Raw genomic sequence first — 25184 nt, forward strand, 5'->3', positions numbered from 1 at the left:
TTTAAGGAAAGAATAAGGCAATACAAAGGTCTGAGTGGCTCCTGGGGGACATGGAAGAGTGGGCCACATGAGCAGAGCTTGGGGAGTTCAATGATAGAAGGAGGGAATTCTCAGAGGCTGGTTAGCAACGGGACTTTGAGCTCCAGAGCTGATCTCCCAGTTCCCAGCCACGGGGCTGTTAGAACATCTGGGCACCACTGTCTTCACTGGAAGAATGTGGTGAGCGGAGTTCTTAGCCTCACTGCTGTGATCCCAGCTCTTGAGGAGGCAGAGGCAGGCAGTTCTCTGTGAGTTTGAGGCCAGCCTAGTCTACAAAGTGAGTCGAAAACAGCCAAGGCTACACAGAGAAACTCTGCCTCAAAAACCCGAAACAAAACAAAACAAAAGAGTTCTTCCCCTCAGAGAATGGTGTGGGAAGAGCAGTCCAGCACTCAGGAATCCTATGATGTTTTAAAGCTGCCATCATCCCAAAGGACTGCAGAAATCAAAACCTACCATCCTTGGGAAACTGTCCTAGTGTGAGACATAGCAAGTGCTCATCACAGTTGAGATCGGTGCTGCACTATCCTAGGTTGGTCCTAAGAATTCTTTACTGCATTAAGAAGGATGGATATGCTGTTATTTCCCCTTCAAAGATGAAAATGGAGCCCAAGTTCTATCAGATACTCAAGACCTTGACTCTTAGATCCTCATTGTACTCTTCATTCCCTACCACCGAGGCTGCTCTTGGGCATGCCTCACCCAGCCCCTAACATCAGTAGTAGAGGACTGGCGCCCAGCAGCCCGCTGAACATCTCCTCTCCAGTGGGGAGGCCAGGGTTCCTTCCTACCCAATGTCTGCCTTTTCTCTGACGTGGTTCCTAGTTCACGCTGTGCCAGCTCCTCTGGCCTCCTTGCTGTCACTAAGCATGAAACTCCGAATTCATTTCTAGCCAGCTCCTCCCAGCACAAGGCTTTTGTTCTCAATGTATATTCTCATCCTTATGACCAAAATACCAGAGAAGAACTTACAGGGCAGAACTCTTTATTGCGGCTTCTGGTTTCAGAGATGTCAGCCCGTGGTCACTTGGCCCTGCCCAGTCAGACTGGGTCCCATGGCAGTAGGAGCTTATGGTAGGTATTGTTATACACTTCTTGGCAGACAGAGAGCAAAGAAATGTTGGAGTTTGTGAAAAGTTGTCTGTTGCCCTTGATTGTTTACCATGCACCTACCAGCTCATGGCATGGCAATGCTCACATTCAGGATGGATCTAGACCCTGCTAATTCTCTATGGAATCCCCTTCGGGGACACACCTAGAGGTGTGTTTACCCCATCCTTTTCCCAGGTGATCCTAAATCCAGTTGTACTGACAGTCAAAGCCAACCATCTCAGCGCCCCTTCTGCAGTATCTCATGGTCAGCCCATCTGTCAGCTCTTTATCGATGCCTCACTTGGAGTGCCTCATCTAAGTTCCTTTCTTTATTAGAGAGGAAAGGACCTTGCTGGTCTAGTCCATTAGCCTTGGCTGCCTACACAAGAAATGAGGCCAGCTCACAGCCCCACTGACCTGCAGGCTGAGGGTGCTTTTTGTCAGCACCTGATACAGTGCCCAGCCTGAATCCTTTATATACTCAAGGAACAGAGGCAGCAGGTGTGGGGCACCCTACTTCTGGCCTAGCTAAGGATCCCCAGAGACTGGATGGAACCTTCCAGAAGCCAGTTGCCAGTCTTACTGCTTCCTGATTTCTCTGACAACAGAGGCCACACACTGGGTCAGTGAGATCTGCTGTGGCAGCAAGCTCTCTGCCAATTTCAGTCGTCATCAGATCCCTGTTTATCCTCTGCAGAGTGCCCCAAACTCCAGGAACAAAGACCCCAATGGCCAGGGCTACTGCCTCAGCCTAGAGCTCAAACTCAATGGCCCTCAGCAGCACCAGAAGCAAGGTTCCCCACTGATATCTCCAGGGACCACCTCCAGGCCCAGACTCCAAATTATGCATCTGCCTTTTTGGAAGCAGAACAAAGGGTCTTTGGAGATGACAGGGTCCTGGAGAGAAGACTTTCATAAGCACCCAAGTGTCCAACCCACACAGCAAGACAAACCCGATGTGGACAGCATGGGCCTGCCCTGTTCTTACTGCATCCCAAGTTCCCTAGTCATGGCTGCCTCAGTCTATGGCCCAGGGAACCACATTTTACTCTATTTTGAATGCTCTCTGCTTCCTTTGATTCTCTCCCCTCCATGCTTCTCCTTCATTTCAGAATAACCCTGCTATAGAGCACAGGTATAATGAGTGGCTGTGTGATATCAGCCCTGTGACTAAACCTCAGTTTTCCTTCCTGCTAAGAGGAAACAATAACACCTACCTTCTTCATAGGCATGTGATGCCTCAGTGTGACAAGACGTGAGGTAACAGGCAGTACCTCACATAGAAAAAGAGCCTAACACATTTCTGTGGTTGTTGTTCCTGCTAATCCCCAAAACTCAGTGGCTAAGGCAGGAAATGTGTGCTTCTTGATCATAGCCCAGTTTCTTGCTGGCGTTATTTTCACAGTGACTGGGAGATCAATGCTCCTTTCATAACCTCAGAATCTTATTGACTCCTTTGTTGAAAGAAGAAAAAAGAAGCCAGGTCTGAAGCGCATATCACACTTACCCTTGTTCCATTTGCTGGAGCTCTGTGTCATGGTTTTGCCTAACTAAAAGAGTTATGGGAAATGTAGTCCAGCTGCCTGGTGGAGTGGGGTGGACAATTTGCTTCAATTTATTATGCTCTACCTCCACCCCATTATCAAAGCTGTCATGGCATCTAGGAATTGAAAGACAGACTAGAAGGATCCAGGGTCCTGATAGCCCCTTCAAAGGCCGCAGTGGCCTCACTGTTTCCCTCTAGGCCACACCTCCCTATAATGCCCCAGGCTGGGGGCTAAGGACATTTGAGGGACATTCCAGATTCAACTCAGGGAGATGTTTGGGCCTGGTGGGGATTGTGGTGAACCCAGGACAGAGGAATTGGCCGAAAAGGCAGCAGCTACTCCAATCCCAGCTAGCCGAGGAGCCAATGTGACTCAGGTTGGCTGGATTTTTACAAAGCAACTACTGGAATTTTTATGTGTACTTTCCCAGATCCTTGTATGTAAATTTAACATTGCTTAGGACACAGTGAGCTAAAAACCAAACAGACAAAAAAACCCTCAAAAAGAGTTGTAGAATGCCCACAGGGTGGCCAAAACAGAACACCTATTATTAAGCCACACCAACCCAGAGCTTTCAGCTGTGTGTCTACAGGTGAGGTTGAAAAGCAGAGCACAACCATTTCATTGGCTTCAGCCTCTAAGCCACTGGTTCTTAACCTTCTCAAAGCTGCGACCCTTTCATAGACTTCCTCATGTAGTGTTGACCCCCACCCATAAAATTATTTTTGTTGCTATTTCATAACTGTAAATTTCCCACCGTTACGAATCGTAATTTTTGGAGATGAAATTTGGCCAAAAGGGTGGTGACTCACAGATTGAGAACCACTGTGGTCTGACCCAAACACCCGGGAATTTTCAGATGAAAATGACAAGTGTTTCTTTTAGTTCCTTCAAAAGTTTCCTTCCCTTCCAATTTATATGGACTGTATTAGTTCTAGAATTATGGAGGTTCTTTTGGAGGTGGGTAGCGGGGTTCTCATGACTGACTTCTGTGGCTGTAGTTATGGAGGCTGAGGAATGTAGGCTCTACAGTAAGCAAGCCAGGGAGTGCGGCCCAGTATCTCGCTCCAACCTGAAAGCCAGCAGCCAAAGAGAGCTGGCGTTCATCTGAACGACCAAGCCAGAAAAGACTGACATCCCAGCTGAAGACAGTGGGATACAAGATTTCCCTCATTTCACTTTCTTGTTCATTAGGTGCCCACTGAGTGCTTGACACCAGGAAGATTATCAAGGACCGTCAGCTTTGTTCAGCCACCGGCTCTAGCATGGGCATAGTCACAAAACTCCCTGACAGACATACCCAGAATAATTTGATTAGATCGATGTCTACATGTCTGGAGAACCACAGCCCAGCCAAGTTGGCACAGAAACCAATCGTCTCAAAGACTGCCTTCTGGTGCCCTGGAGACAGAGACAGTGTGGCTCCGCCCTCTGTTCTGAACTGCACCCACCACCAATGTGCTCAGTGCCCCCCAGGTCCGTTCCCCATGTCCACACCCATGAAGTCAGTGACCCCATTCTCATGATCTATACGGCCTATTCCCACTTAGCAGCTTCTGCCTTGGAACCAGAAAGGACCACTTTTACCAGACACATCGCTGTGACTTTATTAAGTAATTTGTACAAAACCTCAAAGAATAATTTATTCACCCAGTGGTGTGAGACGAGGGAGAGAAAATCAATAGCACAGTGTCTCAGTCATTTTTAATTTTCTAAACCATGAAGAGATCGTATTCCATTTCAGAGTACTTGCAGGCAACCCAGTTTATACTGTGTCTTATGGCCGACTTTCAAGAGTGCCTGAAGAGATTCATTTGGGGTTCAGAAAACCCTCAGCTCCATAGAAACTGCAGGAAGGGGGCCTCCTGAGGGGCCCACATCCCCTGGCTTCACGTGACAGCTGGGAGGGGCATCAGAAGGAAAGAAGCACTCTGCCTTACATCATCCCTAAGTCATGCCAAAAAGAAATTTAAAGGCCTCTTCTCTCAAATTCAATCACCACCTCTTCAGCAGCACAATGCTGTTCTGGCTCTGTCTCCTCCATTAAGGTAGCACACAGGCTGACACCTGGCTCAGGTGGCCCTGTTGACTGACTGTAAGGAGATTTTCTGACTGTGGAGATTTTCTGCAGAGAGCACTGTGAGTCACCAAGCCTGAAGAAGAAATTTGGTTGCTTTGTTTTCTGCCCCCAGCGAAGGGGTGGGAGGAGAATGGAAAAGGCTTTTCGTTAAAGAGGCAAGGTTCATCACTCACACAAGCAGGTTGGAATAGGAGTCTCTTCAAGCCTCAGTGGTCTCATCTAGACAATGGGCCAGGTTTTATCTCCTTCTTTAGTGGAAGTCTAGCGTCTCATAAATTACCAGCTCTGCTGCTAGATATTGAGGTTGTGAGCAAGAGGAATCAGCTCTGGCTTCCTTAACAAAAATCAATCTATTGGAAGCTTACAGACCCCAGAACTCTGGCACCAAGACTAGACAGGGCAGAGCCAGGTTCTTGGCAGACAGTGTATCTGTGGAGTGTCAGCTTCAGCTTTTGAATTTTGCTTCGTGGTGTGGGCCTGTGACTTCCTAAACTCTGACCTATTGAGCTTTGGCGATCAAGGTCCTTATGGAATCCCCCATTGTCACTGGGTCTCCAGCTTCCCTCTGCATAATTTCTAAGGGCAACTGGTTTTAGGGTCCACCCTATAGTCAATAATGATATAATCTTAAGACCCTTTGCCTGATCACATCTCCAGACTCCCTTTCTCCAAATAAGGCCACACCCACAGCTTCTAGGTAGACATATATTCTTTTTGGAGGGAGACACCATTTGACTCTCCACAAATAGCAAAATTATTATGCTTAACTGATTAGTTGCTTAATCATTCACCTTCAAAATTACCAGAAAAACCCTTACAGCTTCTTCCATCCAAGACCTCTCCAGAAATCTCAGCAACTTAATGCATGTCCGAGGGAGTGTCTGGCCAGCCCAGGTCTCCACGGATAAAACGCCAGGTGAGAGGGAGACGCTGCTGACGTGGATCATCCATCAACACCCTGCAAACAGCCATGCTGGTCTACTGATCAGCCACTGTTACAGTGGCTCTCACCTTGATCCCTGTCAGTGTTGTCTTGTTCTTGAGGGACAGACAGCAGCATCACCCTTTCTGTACCAAGCTTGGCCCGGGATTGGGCATGTGGGCAGCTCATTTGTCATCGCCAAACTGTCTTTACCTTCAGGGATGCAGGTAGCTTCAGGAATGCGCGTCACTCTGTGAGCCACTTCTCACCGCTTCTCAGAACCAGAGCTTCTAGCTCCATTCCCTTGGAACAGTCCTCTACGGGATGGGCAAGATTTCCTCTTTACCCTCAAAGCACCAAGGACCTGGTTTTCTAGCCTCTGTGACTGTTCATCTCCACTGCTAATCTGATTTTGATTGAGAGACACTTAATATCTAAGTCACACCTCCAGGTGGGTCTGTGATTCTGTACCAAAGACATTCAGATCATGAAGGCTTGGAACTAATCAATGGATCGATCTTTTGATAGGTTTATGTAATTATGTCATTGTGGTGGGGCGGTTAAAGTGGGAGGCCTAAATGGAGAATGTAGGTCGCCAAGGTTTATCTGTGTGCTGTAGCTTCTTGTCCTTGCCCTTTCCTGTGTTTGCTTTTCTCTGATTTGGGCAGACATGCTGTCAGCTGCCCTGACTGACCCTGGCTTCCCTACCAAGATGTGCTGAATGACCCTTCTGAAACCATGGGCTGAAATGAAATCTCTCTTCCTATCCTGCGTTGGCATCAGGAATTTTGTCATGGGAATGAGAAAGGTGCTTAATGCAGCCATTTTTCCAGACACGGAGCCCCAGCCATTCCTCCTAAGGGCGGCTGCGCAGCATTCCTCCTAACGGTGATGCACAGGTGTCCACACCTAATCTTTGCGAGATGAGAGAACACACCTTGAGCAATTCCAGGGTGGCTTCTGGTTTTGAACAGAGAGAGGAAATCTCCCAAGTTCAATCTCTGGTGGGTGATTACATGTCATTATGTGAAAAATCAGTTTGCAAACTAGCACAAAGACTGCCATTCTACTTCAAGCAAACTGATGTGGATCTCAGAACGATGCCTATTAGGTGATTTACAGCAGTTGTCCCTAGGTGGTGAGATTATGGACTATTTTTATTTCTATCATTTTCTTATCTGCATTGTCTCAGTGTTCTCCAGTAAGCGTGTATCATTGTGGTAATACGATTTTTAAGGTTATATTAAAAAAAAACAAACAAACAAAACAATACTAGCACCTTGCAGTCACACAGTGCCTTGCCAGGTCTCACATCTCTAATCTAATTTCTTATCTGTGAGGTCAGGAGGGCATATATTTTTATCCCTGCTTTGCAGACGAGGACTCTAAGGAGAAGAAGATGTGAGATATGATATGGCCAAGGTCTGAGACCAGAACCCAGGCAGAGTTGGCAACTCTCAGCTCCACAGGCCTTGTTCAGGCCTGAAACAAGCCGCTTATTGGAGGCTATGCTAAGGAAGGACCCAGAAACCAAGTCATTGCAGCGCCGTATGGACAAGCCTAGAAAGAGAAGGGAGCCTTGAGGTTTTGCAGGTAGCCCCTAGTGAAGGTGAGGTTCTTATAGAAAGGGAATCCCCGGTGTAAGCTGCAAAATGTCACTAGGGAGTGCAGCTACATTGTCACCTAAGTGAGGAAACATTTTAAGATGTCTTCTCCTTTGCTCCATCTGCTGTCTTTAGAAAGGCAGACAGGAATGCCATCCTTCTCCAAGTCCACACAGTGGGGCCTTTGAAACTATGCCCCCATCTCCTGGTTCAGCATGCTCACAACAGTAGGCTTTCTTCTAAAGAGCCACTGCAGAGACACCTGCATTTGCTATTTTGCTCCTGAATTGTCCTGAGGCAACATCTCATTAATATTACAGGAAATGAGTCCAACTACACTAATTATCTCCCAGAGACTCAGCACACCTGCCCCCCCCCCAACCCCGAAGCCACTCAAAGTTCTGAGCTATCTCACGGCAGATGTAGGAAGAGAAGGTAAGGAAAAAGTTCAAGGCAAAATGCAGATGAAAGAGAAAGAAGGAGCCTGGATGTCTGCAGTTCTGGTTAGGACTTGCTCTACTGTAAACAAGAGAAAGCCAACACAAACCCCCTGGAGAGGAAAGGGCAATGTCCGAGAAGGATAGAGACATCAGCTCAGGTGACCTGGCGAGGTCTCAGCTGGGTCTTAGGGCCGACTGGACTAGATCACTGAATCGTTTTGAGGCTCACTTCCTTTTCTCTCCCCACTGTTTCTCTCGGTGTGTCTTGGGTCTGTTGGCTGTATTCTTTCTTCCTGTAGAGCAGCTTCTGCCAAAGCTCATGGTTCTTAGAGTCTCAGTTCCTGCCGCTAGTGAAAGACTCAGCTCTTCTCTGTAGATCCAGTGTTCAAAAAGTATTCCAAGTGAGGGACATGACTAGTTGACCTAGTGTTGGAGGAACCCTGTTGTCTGAGGTTGAAGCTCTCCCAGTCTAGATAGCCATTCTGAGCTATCTGAGTGTAGGACTCCCTCCCTTCAGCAGGGCCTCTTGCTCTCTGCCTGACTTCATCTGAAGAGTGTCTTTAGACATAGAAGCCCCTGTGTTTTTGACACAGCTCCTTGCTAGCTCTACCTTCCTTGCTCCTATCTGATAAGTAGGTACTAGGTTTCCATTCATATGATAGGAGCTTGCTGTTTAATGCAAATCAAGCATCCTTGAAGTGCCTAGTTTCAACCAATTATGTACACCTATCCTTGGAGCCCTCCCCCCCCCTACTCCCCAGGGGGTATATAGCTTTTGTTGTCTGGATTAAAGTTGAGCTAGCTTCCTGCATTGGTTTCTGGGGTGAGTGCTCCCTGTACAGTGCTCGCCAGCCATTCTTGGCATGCTCTTCGTCTTGTGTCCCTTCTGACTTTGTGGGCTGCTGGGAGACAGCCCCCCAGGCAGAGGAGAGCCACAACATGGAATCTGGTGTTCAACCCTAGACCTGTCAGCAAAGCCAGGACAGCTGAGTCTCAGGACCACAAATGGGAGGGAGGCTGAGAAAGTCCAGAGAAGCATCATTGTTGGTTTAGCTCTTGAATGGATTTCTCATGTCTGAAACCACCTTTAGTTCTGATCTCTGCTGAGCTCATTTTCCACAGGCTCTTTGGCCTTCACAACCACCCTTATGCTGTGGCCATCACCACTCCAATTATTAGAAGAGGAGGTTCAGACTCAGACAGAGCAAGTAAATTGCTCAAGTCACTGTAGCCAGGGACTGATGGAGCCACAGTTTAAATCCATTTTTGATCAGCTTCAAAGTACATCTGCTTTCTTATGCCACGTTCTGCTTAACCTAAGAGGCATTTAAAGCAGTCTTACTGCTTGCAAAATCCTGAACAGACTCCCTAGCATCTATTTGGGATGGCCTCCCTCATTGTTTAGAGAGTGTAGAAGCAGGACCCGAGTTCCACACTAGGTATGGGGCCTCAGCACTCCTGGAGTGCTGACAGTGCTGAACTCAGCACTAAACATTCTCACCTTGATCCTGCAGCCTGGTCCTACCTACTCCACAGCTGTTAGGGATGCTGTTTACATTTAAATTCACTAAGATGAAATAATCCTAAAATCGGTCACCTTTCAAGTGTTCATAACTCCATGTGGTGACTATTTGGAAAGCCCAGATAAGGGACAGTTTAACGGCTGCAGAAAGTTCTGCCGGCTGCCACTGACCCAGAGCTTCCAGACAGTATGCACCGCATTTCTGAGTTCTCTTTCTACTCTCCATCCCGAACTCTGCAAGACCTCCCCTGAGACCGAGAAGGGTCTCAATAGTTTCGTGAACAAATAAGTGGCTGAATGAATAGACATCGTTGCCAATAAGTTAAGACGAAATTATGTATTCAATTAGAACTTCCTGCAAAACGCATAAACTTCAAGAAGCAGCATGCGCGGCCTGGTTCCCCTGAAGGCAGCACGTTTAGGTGTGGTTGGAGTAGGGGAGGGACAGGGCCACAGGAAGAACTGTTTTACCCCGAGCACCTATTCCTTTCACTCAACACTCAGCAACCTTAGAAAACGAGATCATTAACCTTATTTCATAGATAAGAAAATAGAATTTTAAAAGGCTAAGCAAGCCACTTACAATCACTGAGCAAGTATATTTCAGAACCTTCTCTGCTCATGCCGTCACTCAGCCAAGGCTGCCCTGCCATTTTCCTCCCTGTGCCTCCGGAAACAGCTAGTTTTCCGATTTGGGGTGAACTCAGCTTTCATCCATTAACCAGGCAGATGTTTTGTTCCCTTTCAGTTCCCTCAAGCCCAAACATGAAGTCACACCTGGCCCAAAGGTGAGTCTCCCTCACAGGTCTGCCGCGCCTTGCAGAGGAAAATGATGACTATTCTGCGCCCCCTTGTGGCCAGGTGAGGCATGGACTGAGAGAAACAGGGCAGCCCTTTTATGACAGTAACCTCCCTGATCTTGCTATGCAGTTCTGCCCCTCTATCACGTACGTGGGGCTCGGAGTTGTGAGCTTGTCAGGCATGGCTGGGTTTGCAGAGTCTTTTGGCTCATTACCTAAGTGTGTGCTTTCACTCAAATTACCTTTCCATCAAGGGTTCTCATCTTTAAGTTTCTACAGTGCTGCTTTTTGGAATAGCTCTTTTCTTGCTTGTTTATTTACTGCCTATATTTGATTAAAACATATTGTATTATCAGGGGCTCCCCTCCCCCCAAAGGTCACTTTCCACAGGCTCAATTTAATTAACGAGTGCTGACTTGAAGATGTGAGGTAGAAGCAGAAGGTCTTCCTTATCCAATCTGAGCCCAAATAAAATCATATTAACATTTCACCTTTTGTTCCTGTGCAAGAAAGCCGTTGGTGCTTTGTATCAAAGGCTATTGAAATCATTATGAAGGAAAGAGAGAACAGGAGGAGACAGCAGTGGCAGAGTTGGGACCCACCCTCCTTGACCTAATAGGAAAGAAAGAGGAAGAGAAAGAAAATGAGACAAAGAAAGAAAAGGCAGCGGAAGGTAAAGAGAGAAGGAAAGTGCAGCACATAGTGCTAGACTTTAAAGTCAGTCAGGATGGAAGCGTCCTGCAGGCCTTGTTTGTGTTTGCCCATCTGCCTCCCACCACCCCCGGAAAGACTCTGGGCACTGGGCTGCGACTCTGTGTTTGTCAAATATTAATAACAGCCCAAGCAAGCAGATTCATTTGAGTCTTTCCTTAGTGCGCTCTGGATGCTGCAGCAAGTCACTGCTCCTGTGTGACCCTGAACAGCTTCATCTGCAAACAGGAGGACAAGGTGCCTTCCCTGCCTCCCTGGCAGGGAGCTTTGAGGACAAGAATGCAAAGGTTGGAGCAGGGCAGTGACACACCCACCCATGAGGACGCCTTCCTCCTTCACCTCCAGAGTCCAAGTCCCACTCATGCCCTTCACCAACACAGGTGAAAAACCAAATAAATGAAAGCAGGCCTGGAGACTATCGTCACTTGAGCAGAGGAAGGGGAGAGGAACAGAGGAGCCCCAGACAGGAGAAACAATGCTGTCTCTATTATCTGAAGGGAAACCGTGGCTGGGCTGTGTACTTCAACACCTCAAATGCCTGTCAAATTGCCGCAGGTCTCTGCCTTCCTGCCTGGAGTCCTCTCGGTTGGGAATAAATAGCAGGTGACACACAAGATGCTCCCTTCCTCCCCACCCCCTGCAGAGGGTAAAGGTCACCAGGTGTGAATGCAGCAAGGAAGAGTTTATTAAAGCCCTGGCAGGTGAGCCTCCCCCACAGACTCAGGGCTTGTCAACAGAGTTCCCATCTCAGTGCTCTGCCCAGGTGGCCAGACAGCAGGTGCAGGCGCTCCTCCCCCAGGTCTACTGGAGACAGCGGAAGCTAATTACAGATGTGTTGTCTGTCTGTAAGAGGGACATGAAGCACCTTCCTAAGGTCACGAGGGACAGTGTCTACAGGAGGGGAAAGCTGCCTCCCCCTGGCCAGGAGATAGCAAGGAAGCCTCAACAGCCCTCTAGCCCAGTCTGCTCTCACACCCCAGAGTGGCAGAGCGAAGCCCGGGCGATTCCAGGTGTCTGATCCCTAAGGTCACCAGCTTCCACATAAATTATTTGGTCCAAATCCAGTAATCGGACAATCTATGCTTGCTTAAGACAAATACTTCGTCTGCCATTGTTGTGCTGGGCCAATGGTGGAGAGTTAAGGAGCACAGGAGTGTGGGGCCGGAGGCGGAAGGTAGGTCCTGGGGTTTCTCCCCATGGTCTCCCTGGCTCCTCGCTTTTCCTCTGGCTCCCCTGCTCGTGACAGTACTCAGTCTCCACCCTCTCTCCTGCTGCAGTCATTTCCGTTTACCATCAGCATCCTGACAGGCAGAGTTAACCAAGACAGTCTTCATATTTTATGAAGACATGATTTTATTTTTTCTTAGCCTATGTTAATTCTGCAAAGTAATTGGTTCGTTATGGCATTTCCATCCACATACATGATGTGCTTCTGTATTGCTTGCCAACCATCACACTCTCTGGGCTTCTTCCTTCTCCCCTTAATTTCCCTTTTGTTGATGTCTTGTTTGCTTTTATCTAGATTCCACATGTGAGTGAAAACAACTACCCTTCCAAGTCATGCAGTGAGCAGAGCATGGAATAAACAAAAACCAAAACAAACAGAAATAACATTCAGAATCTTTAAGGGTGAAGGAACTGCAAATCAAAACTACACTGGATTTCCGTCACCCCAATCAGAATGGCTCTCCTCAAGAGAACAAGTATTGGGGAAGACAAGAGGAAGGGAGAAACTTGCACACTAATGCTGGGAACAGAAACTGGTTTAGTCAGTATGAAGTCAGTATGGAAAATCCTTAAACACTGACAAGTGGTCGGCTCTACCACCCTCCCAGGACACACCCAGTCAGGAGATCCATCACGTCACATCACATCACACTCTTTGTGACACTGTCTCAACAGCTGAGCTCTAGAATCAGCTTAGATGTGATGGCTTATTTGTCTATTCGTATGTTTTGAGGGGTTTAGTTGCCTCTGAATATAAACTTGATGATTCTGATAGAGAAGTTTCTATCCTCTGGGCCAGAGACTTCTGGGAGAAGTTGGTTGTCAGAGAATTTCATCTCTACTGCAGAGGAAGAGAATGAGCACAAAGGAGGGTGCGTGGCATTCATAGGCAATTGCTTTGTATGCTTTGTAAATGTTTAATTTTTGTTTTGAATTAAAATATAATTAACATAATTTCCCCTTTCTCTTTCCTTCCTTAACCTCTTCCATACAGCTCCCATAAAACTACATGTTCTCTCTCAAATTCATGGCCTCTATTTCTTTAATTGCTGTTTTATACATGCTCTCTCTCTCTCTCTCTCTCTCTCTCTCTCACACACACACACACACACACACACCCCTAAATAAATAAACATAACCTAAATAAATAACATTACTAAGTAATGTTACTTGTATGTATGTTTTCAGGGCTGACCATTTGCTTTTAGATAATCAACCTGTGTGCTCTTCTCTAGGAAAGACTATCTCTCCCCTTTCTGCATTCCTTAGTTGTCTGCAGCTCTTTGTCTAGGTTTATGGTTCCATGACATCTCTCCTGGCATGGTAGCATGTCTATTGGTATTGTCGTTGTTCAGGTCTTGTTTATGCAGCACTGTTGATGAAAAATGAGTGTAACTTCTCTAACGTTTCTAAGAGACATAATCTCAGCAAACTTCCTGTTCCTCCAGCTCTTAGAAGCAGAGCTGTATTGTAGTTGTTTCAGCTGGAGCTAGGAACCATACAACCACTTCTTCTCTGCATTTTGATTGGTTGTGGTTTTCTGTAGCCATCTTCATCTATTATTGCAAGAAGCCATTTCTTTGATGAGGGTTGAGACCTATACTTATCTGTGGATATAAGAATAAATATCTACAATGCAGTTAGGAATTATACTGAGTTAGTCAAGTGGTGGTTATGAGTTCTCCTCCAAGACCCATGTCTTCACTAGCCCCAGGTAGTTGTCTATGTTTTCAGTACCAAGCATGATTTCCATCTTATTGAGCAGGTCTTGAGTCCAATCAGAGAGCTGTTGGTTACTGCCAAGGTGTCTGTGCCACTATTGCATCATTAGGGGATATCCTGCCAGACTGGTCACTGATTCAGTTCTAGGAATCATAGCTTCCCTACATTGGATGCTCACGTGGAGCCTGCTGTGATCATGAGAGCTCGTCCTCAGGGAGGAGGCGTTTAGGCCAGATTAGCTCAGCACCCCTAGGTTCTACGTCTGAAGTACATGGCGTCTTCAGTAATAAAGGAGGCAACCAAGGGCAACAACAACAGCCTACATTTTGGGAGTCACTTAGACAACTCTGACCTACCACTCGAAAGACAGTGTCTCATGCTTCGGATTGGAAGTATAACTATTTCTTGAGTACCTGCTATGTGCCAGGTCCCATTCTGAGTATTTGGAACACATCAGTAAACACAGATCTTGATCTCTGCCTTAGAAGACTTGAGATGCTACAGGGAGCAGTTGATAAACAAGCAGTAGGAATAAGGACAAGCAATACAGGATGCTCCACAGTGAGAGACGTCATGGTGAGAAAGCAGAAGCAAGATCTAGGGGTTTGAGGTAAGAGGGACAGAAGGCAACTTGAGTGCTGTTGGAACAAGAAAAGAGGCAGCTGCCTGGGCTGGAGGTGGGGAGCAGCAAGGCAGGGCCCAGAAAGTTTATCAAACTGGGAGAAGCCCCTCATAGACCCGTCCCCATGAAAATGGGCAGCGCTCCAGTAGGTAGTAGAAGCTGGAGAAAAGGAAGGCTAAGCAAGAAACCTTGTGGCTTAGTCTGGCTACAATAGTGCACCCACAACACTGAGTTAGACACACAGCAGGGGCTGCACCTTAAGTCCCATTAGTTGTCAAAGAGATATGTTTTCTGTACTGAGAGCAGTGAAGGACTATGCCTGAGTCCTGCAAACAGGATCATTGAAGCAAGAAGGGTCTATGGTGCTGGCAGGATAGCTCTCCAGTACCATCTTCCTGAATGAGACAGGGTGATCTGATTGGCTAATGAAATAAGAACATGGTGTCATATGTCACTTATAGTAAGAAGCGCTTAAAGCTAAATGATAATCTACGATGCCCCTGTGGCAGTTAGCTGCAGACTTTCAGCTACTTCAGAGACCCAAGCTTGTTGGCACTGCAGTGTGACAGCCTATATTGATTACTATGGTTTGGGTATGGCATGTCACACCAAGCTCACCTTAAATATAGTAGATTTGAAGGTGTTACAACATGGTTACAACATGGAATACTGGACTGGTCCTCCCCAGACCGCATGGCTCCTACCAGGAACGGACTCATTCTTCTGAGTCCGCATGCTGTTACAAAATAGCCTGGTTCCCTTCTTTGGCCTCAGTCATCACACTTCTCTGTGGCTGCTCACCACATCTGCAGTGAGATGCTATCTGCCATGTTATGATGGAAGCATGAGGTTGTGGCCAGATGTGGTACCTGACCTTGAATATTCCTACTCCAAGAACCATGAGCCAAATAAACTTCTCAACACATAATATTTCCTAATCCCAGTTGTTCTGCTATAGCTACAGGAAATGACAAAGGGCTACGATAGAGAGCTACAGTCTCTGGGTAGACTCACCTCACTCCTGGGAGCTGGCAGAACCTTCTTGCTGTCTGTGTATTTTGTGGCCCCTTCCTCACATCTATTCAGCCCCAGTTTGGCTCTAGTTCTGAATCTGCTGGAGTCTCTCATTGTGTCTTCTACACAGTATGATATAGAGGAGAACCACAACCCCCCCCCCCCGCTTCTACACAGGCAGAAACTGAGGCACAGTAGAGCCCAATGATATAGCCAAAGTCATCTGAAATGATTCAGAATGAAACTCACCTACCTGACCCTTGTTTTCCTGTTCTAGGGCCTGGTGAGGATCTGGGAGGTGTGAGAAGTGGGGACGCTCTGAGTTAAAGGCCACACATTCTTCATTAGTCTTTGACCACAGAGGCAACCCAGCACCTCCTCTACACTAACTGCAGGTTGCCCAAGGAGCTGATGTGTCCTGGGGAAATCTTTTCCAGCTCCAGCTCTCATGTGCCACCTCCCTACATTGGCCCAGGCACACAGGCCCTATAGGATCTTTCACTAACATGCCAGGCCGCCTGCCCTCTGCTGTACATGCAGTGTTTCCCTGGCTGAAAAGCTCTGGCCCTCCCTTGCTACCTGATTGGATCTTGACCCCTCAGGGTTGTCTCCCATGATTTTCCAGACAGGCATCCCAGTACCTGTTTTCACACATCCTATGATGCCTTGGTGCCTGCCAGGCATGAACCTCTGGATGGTTCGTCTTCCCTTCTGGGCTGCAAGCACCTCCAGGGGAGAATTTTGCCTCTGACAGTTTTGAACTTAACAAGCCACATTAAGTATTAGTGAACAGTATGAATAAATTGTCAAAAGCTGTACAAAAGGAAGGGATTTTTTTTTTTTTTGTCTGCCTACATTAAATGGCAAGTCTACCATCTCCAGCTTAGGTGGATTTCGAAGATCCGCTCACTGTTGGGGCTTGATTGCATTTTAAATAAAAAGCCCCAGTCCCCAGATACCATGGCAGCCCACATCAGAACGTTTTCCCCGTAATGAACTTCCCTGAACATTATTGCGGCTTTAAATTGTGTTAATCAAATGGGAAGTGGTAAGCGGTTTCCCTCCCGTGTAATCCTCCCTGAGCTGAACACCCTCGGTGGGGAAATAAGAAGGCTGACAGAGCAGAATACAGGACGGATCAAAGAACAGCAACAGTTTTGATTTGTGTTAATTTTGCATGTACAAGAACGAGCCTTCCACGTTCTTCTTTTATTAGAAAGAGGCAGAAGCAGGACAATGATGGTCTTTCTGAGGAGAGATGATCAAAAGACACTACAGAGGCAGAGGGAGAAGAGAGGCCCAGACAGGGTGCTTTGGCTCCTGCACCTGAGGAAAAGAAGCCCTTGGCCAAACTTCCTTTGAAACATCCCTGTTTTGGGGGATGTGTGGGAGTGGGGAGCACAGCATCACTTCCTTTACAAGATGCAGCCATTGGTTTGGGGCTTGGACTACCCGTCCTTCCTTCCTGCAGAGTCACGAGTTTCTGCCGAGCATAGGCAGGGCTGTGATCATGGAGGAAGGCCTCAGTGCAGAGGGAGAACTGGGCTCAAGAGACAGTGTGTCAAATGTCCACCTTTCCCACAGTCCTGATGCAGAGTATTGCTGGACACAGCAGAGTCCTGGATGGGACCAAAGAATGGCAATAGTTTTGGTCTATGTTGTTTTCACATGTGAAAGAAAAACATATGGTCATGAATAACTACTTCCTGAGCATTCTCTTCACAGTGAAGGGCTCTTCCAGTTTTTTTGTTTGTTTGTTTGTTTGTTTTTGTTTTTTTGTTTTGTTTTGTTTTTTGGCCCTTGAGTAATGTCCACAAACATGGCCATTTGTCATCACTGTGACCTGGAAGAAGCTATTTAAAGGGACAAGGGTTTAATTTGGCCCACCATTTCACAGATGCAGTCCATCTTGGTGGCGAAGGCATGCTGGAGTTTGTGCATCAGAATGTGTAGAGGAGGTTCCCAATGGATTGGGAAGCCACAAAGCAAGGCCTTGGGACAGAACCAGAAACAGCTCTGACCTTCAAGGCTAATCCCAGTGCTACTATCTAGCCCACAGTCCCAAAGGTTCTACAACCTTCCAAAACAATGCATCCAGATGGGGACTGAGTGATTCAAAATTGACGATAGAAGACATTGTACTTACTTGGTAATAATAAGTGTCCAGTAGTACACTCCAGCATCCATTAGTTTGCTTGGTTCTAAGTACAGAACCAAGCAAATCTGAAGCAGGTTGAAGATGTTAGTTCGATCTCCCATTCCAGACTTTCCAGAAGTTCAGCTGCAAATGTTCATTCATCTTCAGGACTTTTGACAGACATGAAGAGGAAGAAGAGACCAGAGATAAACAAGACAGCCTAGCAAAGCAATGTAGAGCTTACCCCAGCAGAGCCTCTTGCCATACTATGGGACAGTCGGACGGGAACCGAGAGAGTCACTGTCAAAAGGACAGGATGGTCATGTCACACAACCCCACTGCTGAGGCCTTCTCTCTTCTCTGTACTGCCATGATTAGTGCACCTGGATAAGTCAGAGCGAGAAGTGCACACCCCTAAAGAAAGTGTGAGGGCTGAGTGCAACTCACAAAGGTGAGCAAGATGAGGCAGCCACGCTGTAGTCCCCTGGGCACACCCTGTACTTTCAGCACTCAGATCAAAACAGGAGGGTCCTGCATTCCAGGCCAGCCTGGCTACATCATAAGATCCCTGGAAGGCACACAGACTTGCGTACAAGTAAATGGCTTCTCTCCTACATCTTTCTAAATATATCTGAGTAGTTTCTGTTTGCCAAGTGCTATGACACACACATACACACACACACACACACACACACACACACACACCCCAAAATCAACAACCTCTTTCCAAAGCAACAATGAAACAATCGACAATGTCTTTCACCTCATTAAGGGCACATTAAAGTGGGAAGTTGAGACACAAGAAAGGGCTTCATAGCCCATTATCATCCCTCACCACATACCACAATCTGAGATTGAGGGTTAGCCACTGCATTATAGTCCACTGTTTGGATTTGCATAATTTACTGCAGTAGTCTCATTGCTTGATAGTTAAGTTTTCTTATGTCAGAGAAAGTGAACAAATATTTCCTTTCTTATGTGAACTTTTATTAATACCTCAGTGTAGAGAGGGTAGGGACATTTTTACCTACAGCCTGGGGTCTGAGATTCAAATTTTAAGTCTCTTGAAACAAACTAGAAACAAAGGTATCTGGGTGGAAGAGTTATCCTCAAATGCTGGTAAATTAACAGCACACCCGCACATCATCAGTGAGGCTAACGGCAAGCTCAAGGGAGTTAGAGAGCAGTTGAACAAAGAATTAAATAAATATAAAATACACATGTCAAATATATATTATATAGTTAAAGATCATCAGAGATTATGGAAATAGCTATGCTTTTAAAAAAAAGTAGCTTCATATCAATAACATAGCATTTTTACTTTAAACAAAAACACTAAAGAAGAGAAAAATAAACCCAAAGCAAACAGAAAAAAAGACTAGAAATCAATGATATTAAAAACAGAAAAATGGAAAAATCAATGAAAACAGAAGGTAGTCCTTTGAAAAGATCAATAAAATTGATAAGACTTTAACTAGACTCTCACAGAAATAGAAAATACACAAATTACCATTATTTGGAAAGAAAGAATTTTTTTTACAGATCACAACAATAACAGTTAAAAAGGAGCTATCATATAACACCCTGCACACATATGCAGCAGCTGAAGTAGAATCATTCATTTCCTTGAGACCCCAAAACCAATCAATGACCACCCAGATAGCCTAAATAGTCCTCACTCCCAACAATCTGAAATTACAGCCAAGACTTGGAAAACAGGAAACTAAAGGTTCAAATGGATCTCGGCAAATCCTACCACCCATTTAAAGGCTTGATTCTATCTAGATTTTGATAGGAAACACTCCACTTATTTTATTGAGCCAGCATTTCATTGACACCAAATACAGGAAAAATACTACAGAGACCAGCATCTTTCATGAATATAGACAAAAATTTCTTACCAGAATACTAGTGAGTAGAATCCAAGAAAATATTTAAAGGAAGCCAGGCACAGTGCTGCACGCTTGTAATCCCAGCACTCAGGGAGGCAGAGGCAGGCAGATCTCTGTGAGTTACAGGCCAGCCTGGTCTACAAAGCAAGTCCAGAACAACCAAGGCTACACAGGGAAACCCCGTCTCAAAACAAACAAACAAACAAACAAAAGGAAAATATACAAAGAATGATATATTGTCTGTCCCAGGAATGCAAGGCTGGTTCAGCATTTGAGAATGTTGTGATTAACAAAGTAGAGAATAAACCACATGATTCTATCAACTGACATAGAAAAGGCATTTTTAAGATTCATTATCAATCTATGATTTAAACAGAAAAGAAAAAGCCTCAGTAAGCTAGTAACATGGGGAAAACTTCCTTAAAGTGATTTAAAAAATCATCCTCAAAAATCCTACAGATAATGTCATGTTTAACAGTTTTCTTTTATTTGTTTGCTTTTAAAGCCTTCATCCTAAAATGTGGAACAAAGAAAGGACACTCAGATATACCACCTGAAGGAGGGTTGTTTTCCTGTACGTCAACTTTCTTTTCAAATCAATCCACTGAATTCATTCTGTCTCAGCATGGTCTCTAGTCCCTCAGCACGCTGCCATACAAAGCATCACACCCAGTAGCTGGATTTCTTTCCTCTCACAGCTAAATTTCTCCTTTAATTGTGACTGTATTTTAATTGTAAAAACTGCTACTTTCCCACCTTACAATTAATCAGGTCGAAGGACCTTGTTTCCCTACATCTTGTTCTTCAGCTCCCCTGACTCCCCCCTGCATGATCCTGCTGCTCCTTAACAGCCCACTCCATGTGGTTCCGAACACCAGGCTTCCCACGGTGGCATGGAGACTCTCCGATGTCACCTGAACACAAGTTCAGAGTGCCCAAGCTGCTGAACCTTGTGTGCCTGCCTGTGCAAGCAGGGGATACGATGCAACCCAGAGGTGGTGTTTTAGGCATTAGGTACCTAGCAGGGCATGCTTGGCTTTTCCCTCTTCTCCTTCTCCCCTACCTCCCAGTAAACTCTCATTTGCTTGCAGTAATGTGCTGTGTTTTATGGCTTGTAAACAATTATCTTAACTGATGTGCTTGCTGGATGAAAAACTGTACCTCTTAGAACAGAAGTCCCTGGAAGGGAGGCTCATGTCTGATTGCTCAACACTGTATCCGTGCCCAGCAGCTAGACCACTGCCGTCAGCAAAACAGGGATGAAAAAACATGGTTGTCAGCTAGGTGTGGTAGTGCTCGCCTCTAATCCTCTCACTACGGTACCTCAGGCAGGAGGATGTTAGGTTTCAGCTACTCGGCAGGACCCATCTACATAGCAAAACCAAATCAAACCAAAACACTGGCTGTCCTTATGAGGACACACCTTTGGTTGATTGACTGCTGAATCTCCAGAGCCTGGAAAAGCATCTAGCACCTTATTGGCATGCACTCATATTGATTAAGCAAGTGCACAAATTTTTGGTGTGTGCAGTGGCCTGGCTTTTTGCAGGAGTCTGGAAATAAAGCTATAAACCAGGCAAACCAGGCAAACAAGCCTAACTCCCTAGGGGCATTTGGGACACACAAATAATTAGCCTTAAGCTTGCTTCTAACAATCTCTTGGAAGAACAGAGAACATTCTTCTGAAAATCCAAGGGCAAAGCAGGCCACTCTCCTCAGCATTGATCTGCCCTTTCTTTCTGCCATCTGCTCCCTTCAGGATCTGCCTCCAGAAACAACCCCCCCTCCCAAAAAAGGGAGGGGAAGAAACCAAATAAAATTAAAGGTGCTGCCAGATGCTCCCATAGCAGTGGGGTCTTGGGTAAACGTTCCCCGGGCCCACTGGGACATGCTGGGAGGCTGGGGACATCTGGAAGAAATGGGTAGAAGACATACATTTTTCTGGACATGGTCTTGAAGTGAAGGACTCAAGGCCCAAAATGGAGATCACAGCACCCAGCTCCAAACTGGAAAGCATCCTCACTAGTCTGAAGCTGCTGAGGTGGTGCCTCCTGTCTGTCCCACTCAACCTCTTTGGTTCCTGAAGCCACACTCTGACCTTCTATCCCACGTTTGTCCTGTGGCTAGTGGCTGCTACCTGTCAGTCCCATCCAATTAACAGATATCTGTGGAACATCCCACCTGGAGGCCGGAGGACTACTTCCAAGTCACCAGGTCTGGGGTGTAGGTCCTGCCCTGCCACTCCATTTTGCCATGGCCACCTGCACACTCAACACAGCTGGGGCATTTAATGTTCCCGGTCGTGATGTGTACCACAGTTCACTCTGCACTTCAAGCTAGAACCTGAAGATACCCCGTGCTCTTCTCTTTATCTATTCCCCATCTCCTGCATACAGAGTGTCTTCTACCTTGGCTTCTTCTTCATGCCTTGCCTCTTTACCCCACATTCTGATCCCACCTGAACTGACTCACCAGTCTCCCATGGACCTCCTTCTCCAATGTCTCTGCTCTGTCCAGCCACTCCTCATGCCATCCAAGACCTGTGTATGTGGACAACCCTGATCTTATCATTTCTTTGCTCTAAACCTGGATGGCTCCTCCTCTTCGGGGTACTGAGTGGAGTTTGTGGGGACTGAAGAACAAGATGTAGGGAAACAACATCCTTTGACCTGATTAATTTCGTGACAGGAAAGTAGAGGTTTCACAATGACAACATCCCAGTCTGGAGCTGCGTGCTCCTTCCAGTCCCACCCACTCACAGCTGCCCATCCTTCCTCTTTCTTTTCTGCCCCACCCAACCATAACTCCTCCCACCTTTAGCCCAGTAGGGTGCAAATGACATTATCTGACAACTATTCACACGTCTTGCGCCCTGGCCTGTGACTCTTGGCAAAAAAGAGCCATGACTGTTTTGTGTGTGTATCTCACTCTCTCTTTACAGCCTCAAGCTTCACAGGGCAAACTATCCTGGCCAGGTGAGCTAGTTTCACAGTCTTCCTCCTATGGTTTTACTCCCATCTGCATCCTACAGCTCCTACCAGTGTGCCCATTCAAGGCCGCACTTTTCATTGTCCCTGACACCCAAGTCCCATGCACTCGATGAAGCCTACTTGATGAAGGAAGTGCTCCATAAGAGCACCACCCTTTCCAGTTTGCTCCATGTGGTCAGTTACCCCTTAGTCTGATTTACTTCCCTCATCACTTCTTAGGACACTGTATACGTCATTAGAGGAAATATAAAAATAAAAGGAAGGAAAGAAGAGCAGGAAGGCGGGGTAGAAGGAAGGAGGGAGGAAAGAAAACAGAGGGAGACAGCAGGCAGGCTGGCCTCCTGGCACTGGGGTTGCTGTGTCTGACTCTTTGTACTTCATTTTGGCTGATGTACTTGTCTGGTCTGTGTTATATAAGAACCCAGAAAAGGGAGAAAAATCACTGCTGCTTGAAATGATCAGAGCTGGTTTCTGGCCACAGACAAGACCATGCAGATAAAAATTCAACATTCTTACTTTCCTTAGCCTTCACCTAAGCATTGGGCACCATGTATAATAATAATCGGGCTATATATTTGACCAGGTCCAGCAATAACTGGGGCATATATCTGTCTGCTGACACATTCAGTCATCAAGAGTACAAAGTTGAGGGGGCTTGGGAAGGTTAAAATTCAGCCACTAAGAGGATGAAGTTGAGGGGAGTTGAGAAGGGTAGACATACAGCCAGTGTGACTTGGTAGACTTGGATTGGTGCTAAGATATTAAAATTAGCCCACACTCATTTTGAAATAGTTTTTAACTTGAGCCCCCTCAAAAGGCCTCTGGAGCCTCAGCTGCCTTGGGCTATCTTCTGAAAGTCCCAGAACTTGCTGTAGTCCAACAACTAAAGGGTTAGCATGAGGCACAGCAGGCCCAGAGCCAAAACTGACTCTTTCCTTCTGAATCCATAGCATCCTCATCACACAGTATTAATACCTCCAAAAGAGGGCACTTCAGATGTCAGAGAGAGCTAACAAGAGTGGTTCGACTCCAGGCTCAGGGCTTTGCAACCTGAGACAAGGTGCCAACCTTCTGTCACGTTCACCAACATGTTGCCCCTTAGTGTGATAGTTATTTTTCTTGATGCTGTGACAAAATGTCTGGTGGCAGCAGCCTAAGGGATGAAAGGTTTATTTTGGCTGTTGATTATAGAAGTTTTGTGATGAAGGCGTAGTGGCATGATCATGGTGGTGAGAATGGTTCAGTCGGTAGCAGTGGGAGCTTTCAGCAGAGCTAACTCACAATTTGGCTGATCGAGAAACTTGGGCTGAACCAGCCAGGGCCCAGGAGGCCTTGTGAAGACTGAAGCACCAACCAAGGACTATGCATAGACTAAACCTAGGTCCATCTACACAGATGTAGCTGATGGGCAGGCAGACGTTATGTGGGTCACCTAGTAAGGAGAGCAGAGGCTGTCTCTGACATGGACTCCGTTAGCTGTTTTTAGATCACTTCCCTTGGTGGGGCTGTCTCGCCAGGCCAAAGGGAAAGAGGACAACGTTCTCAGCCCTGATATGACTTGATGAGCTGGGGTTTTTTGGTGAGGGGGCTGTGCTTTTCTGGTGACTAGGGGAGGGGGAGGGAGAGAAGGGGAATAGGACTAGGAGTAAAGGAGGGAGGGAACTACAATTGGGATGTAAAGCAAATTTATTTATTTATTTATTTATTTATTTATTTATTTAACATTTTTGAAAAAGAAACTTGGGCTGAAACCAGAAGCAGATATCACCTCGAATCCTGCCCCCAGTGACTTACTTGTGCTAGCTTGGCCAGTGTTAAATGTCCCACCATCTAGTGTTTAAGAAAAAGAACCTGTGAGAGATATTTCACATCCAAACCATCATATTCTGCCCTGGTTCCTAGGCAGAGTCCTGTGCTCCTCTACCCCCACCCAAGAATCCTTTCCTATTGTCCCAATGGAGAATGTATAGCCACCTAATAATGCAAAATGTACATAGTCCAATTTTAAGAGTTTCCATAGTTTTAACAAGTCCAACACTGTTCAAAAGCCCAAAGTCTCCCCTCAGGTTAAAGGCAAACTCAAAGGGCAAAAATATGACAGTTCTAAATCTTTCAATACATAATGGCACCAGTAGCAAAGACTCTGATTTCACAAGAGGAATGGGATGACAGCAAGAATCAGAACTGTAGCAAGGAATGACGGGGCTAAAGCAAGACTAAAACCAAGCATGGTGAACAACAGACCAAACAGCTCTATTTCCAGCCTTCAGGGCTTGTTGTAGCATCACACAAGCCCCAGGCAGGCTCAAGGAGCCATTTCTACAGCCCTCCAGCCTGTGGCACACATGTCCCTCTGTCTCTTGCGTCTTCTCCACTCATTGCTTGCAGCTTGATTTAGCAGACATTTCCCAGTACTTGTGTCTCTAATATCCTGGGTATCTCCATCAGTCTCAAGGTCTACCCTCAGTACCTTACTCCTTGACCTCCCAATGACTCTCTTTAGGGAATCTGACCCAGTCACACATTGCTTGCCCTCATTAGCTTTTGTTCTTGACCCTGGTGCAAGCCTCAGTGACCCTGTGACCCTTGTGTTCTGCATCCTGAAAAAAAAAAATCAATTCCACGAGGGTGATGCCAAATTCTTCTGCTAGCTCAAGATGTCTCCAGCCCCGCCCCCTCCCTTTGAGGGAGTTGCAGTGGCTTCTCCATGCCTGCTGCTCCATGGATGAGCCTGGGAAAGCATTTTTCCAGAGGCCAGGTTCAAACAGGGTGCTCCTGAATGACACTCGGTCCAGACCCCTCTGCTGCTCCCCCGCCCCAAGA

Source organism: Meriones unguiculatus, chromosome 10 (genome assembly GCF_030254825.1).
Source record: "Meriones unguiculatus strain TT.TT164.6M chromosome 10, Bangor_MerUng_6.1, whole genome shotgun sequence".
Lineage (NCBI taxonomy): Eukaryota > Metazoa > Chordata > Mammalia > Rodentia > Muridae > Meriones > Meriones unguiculatus.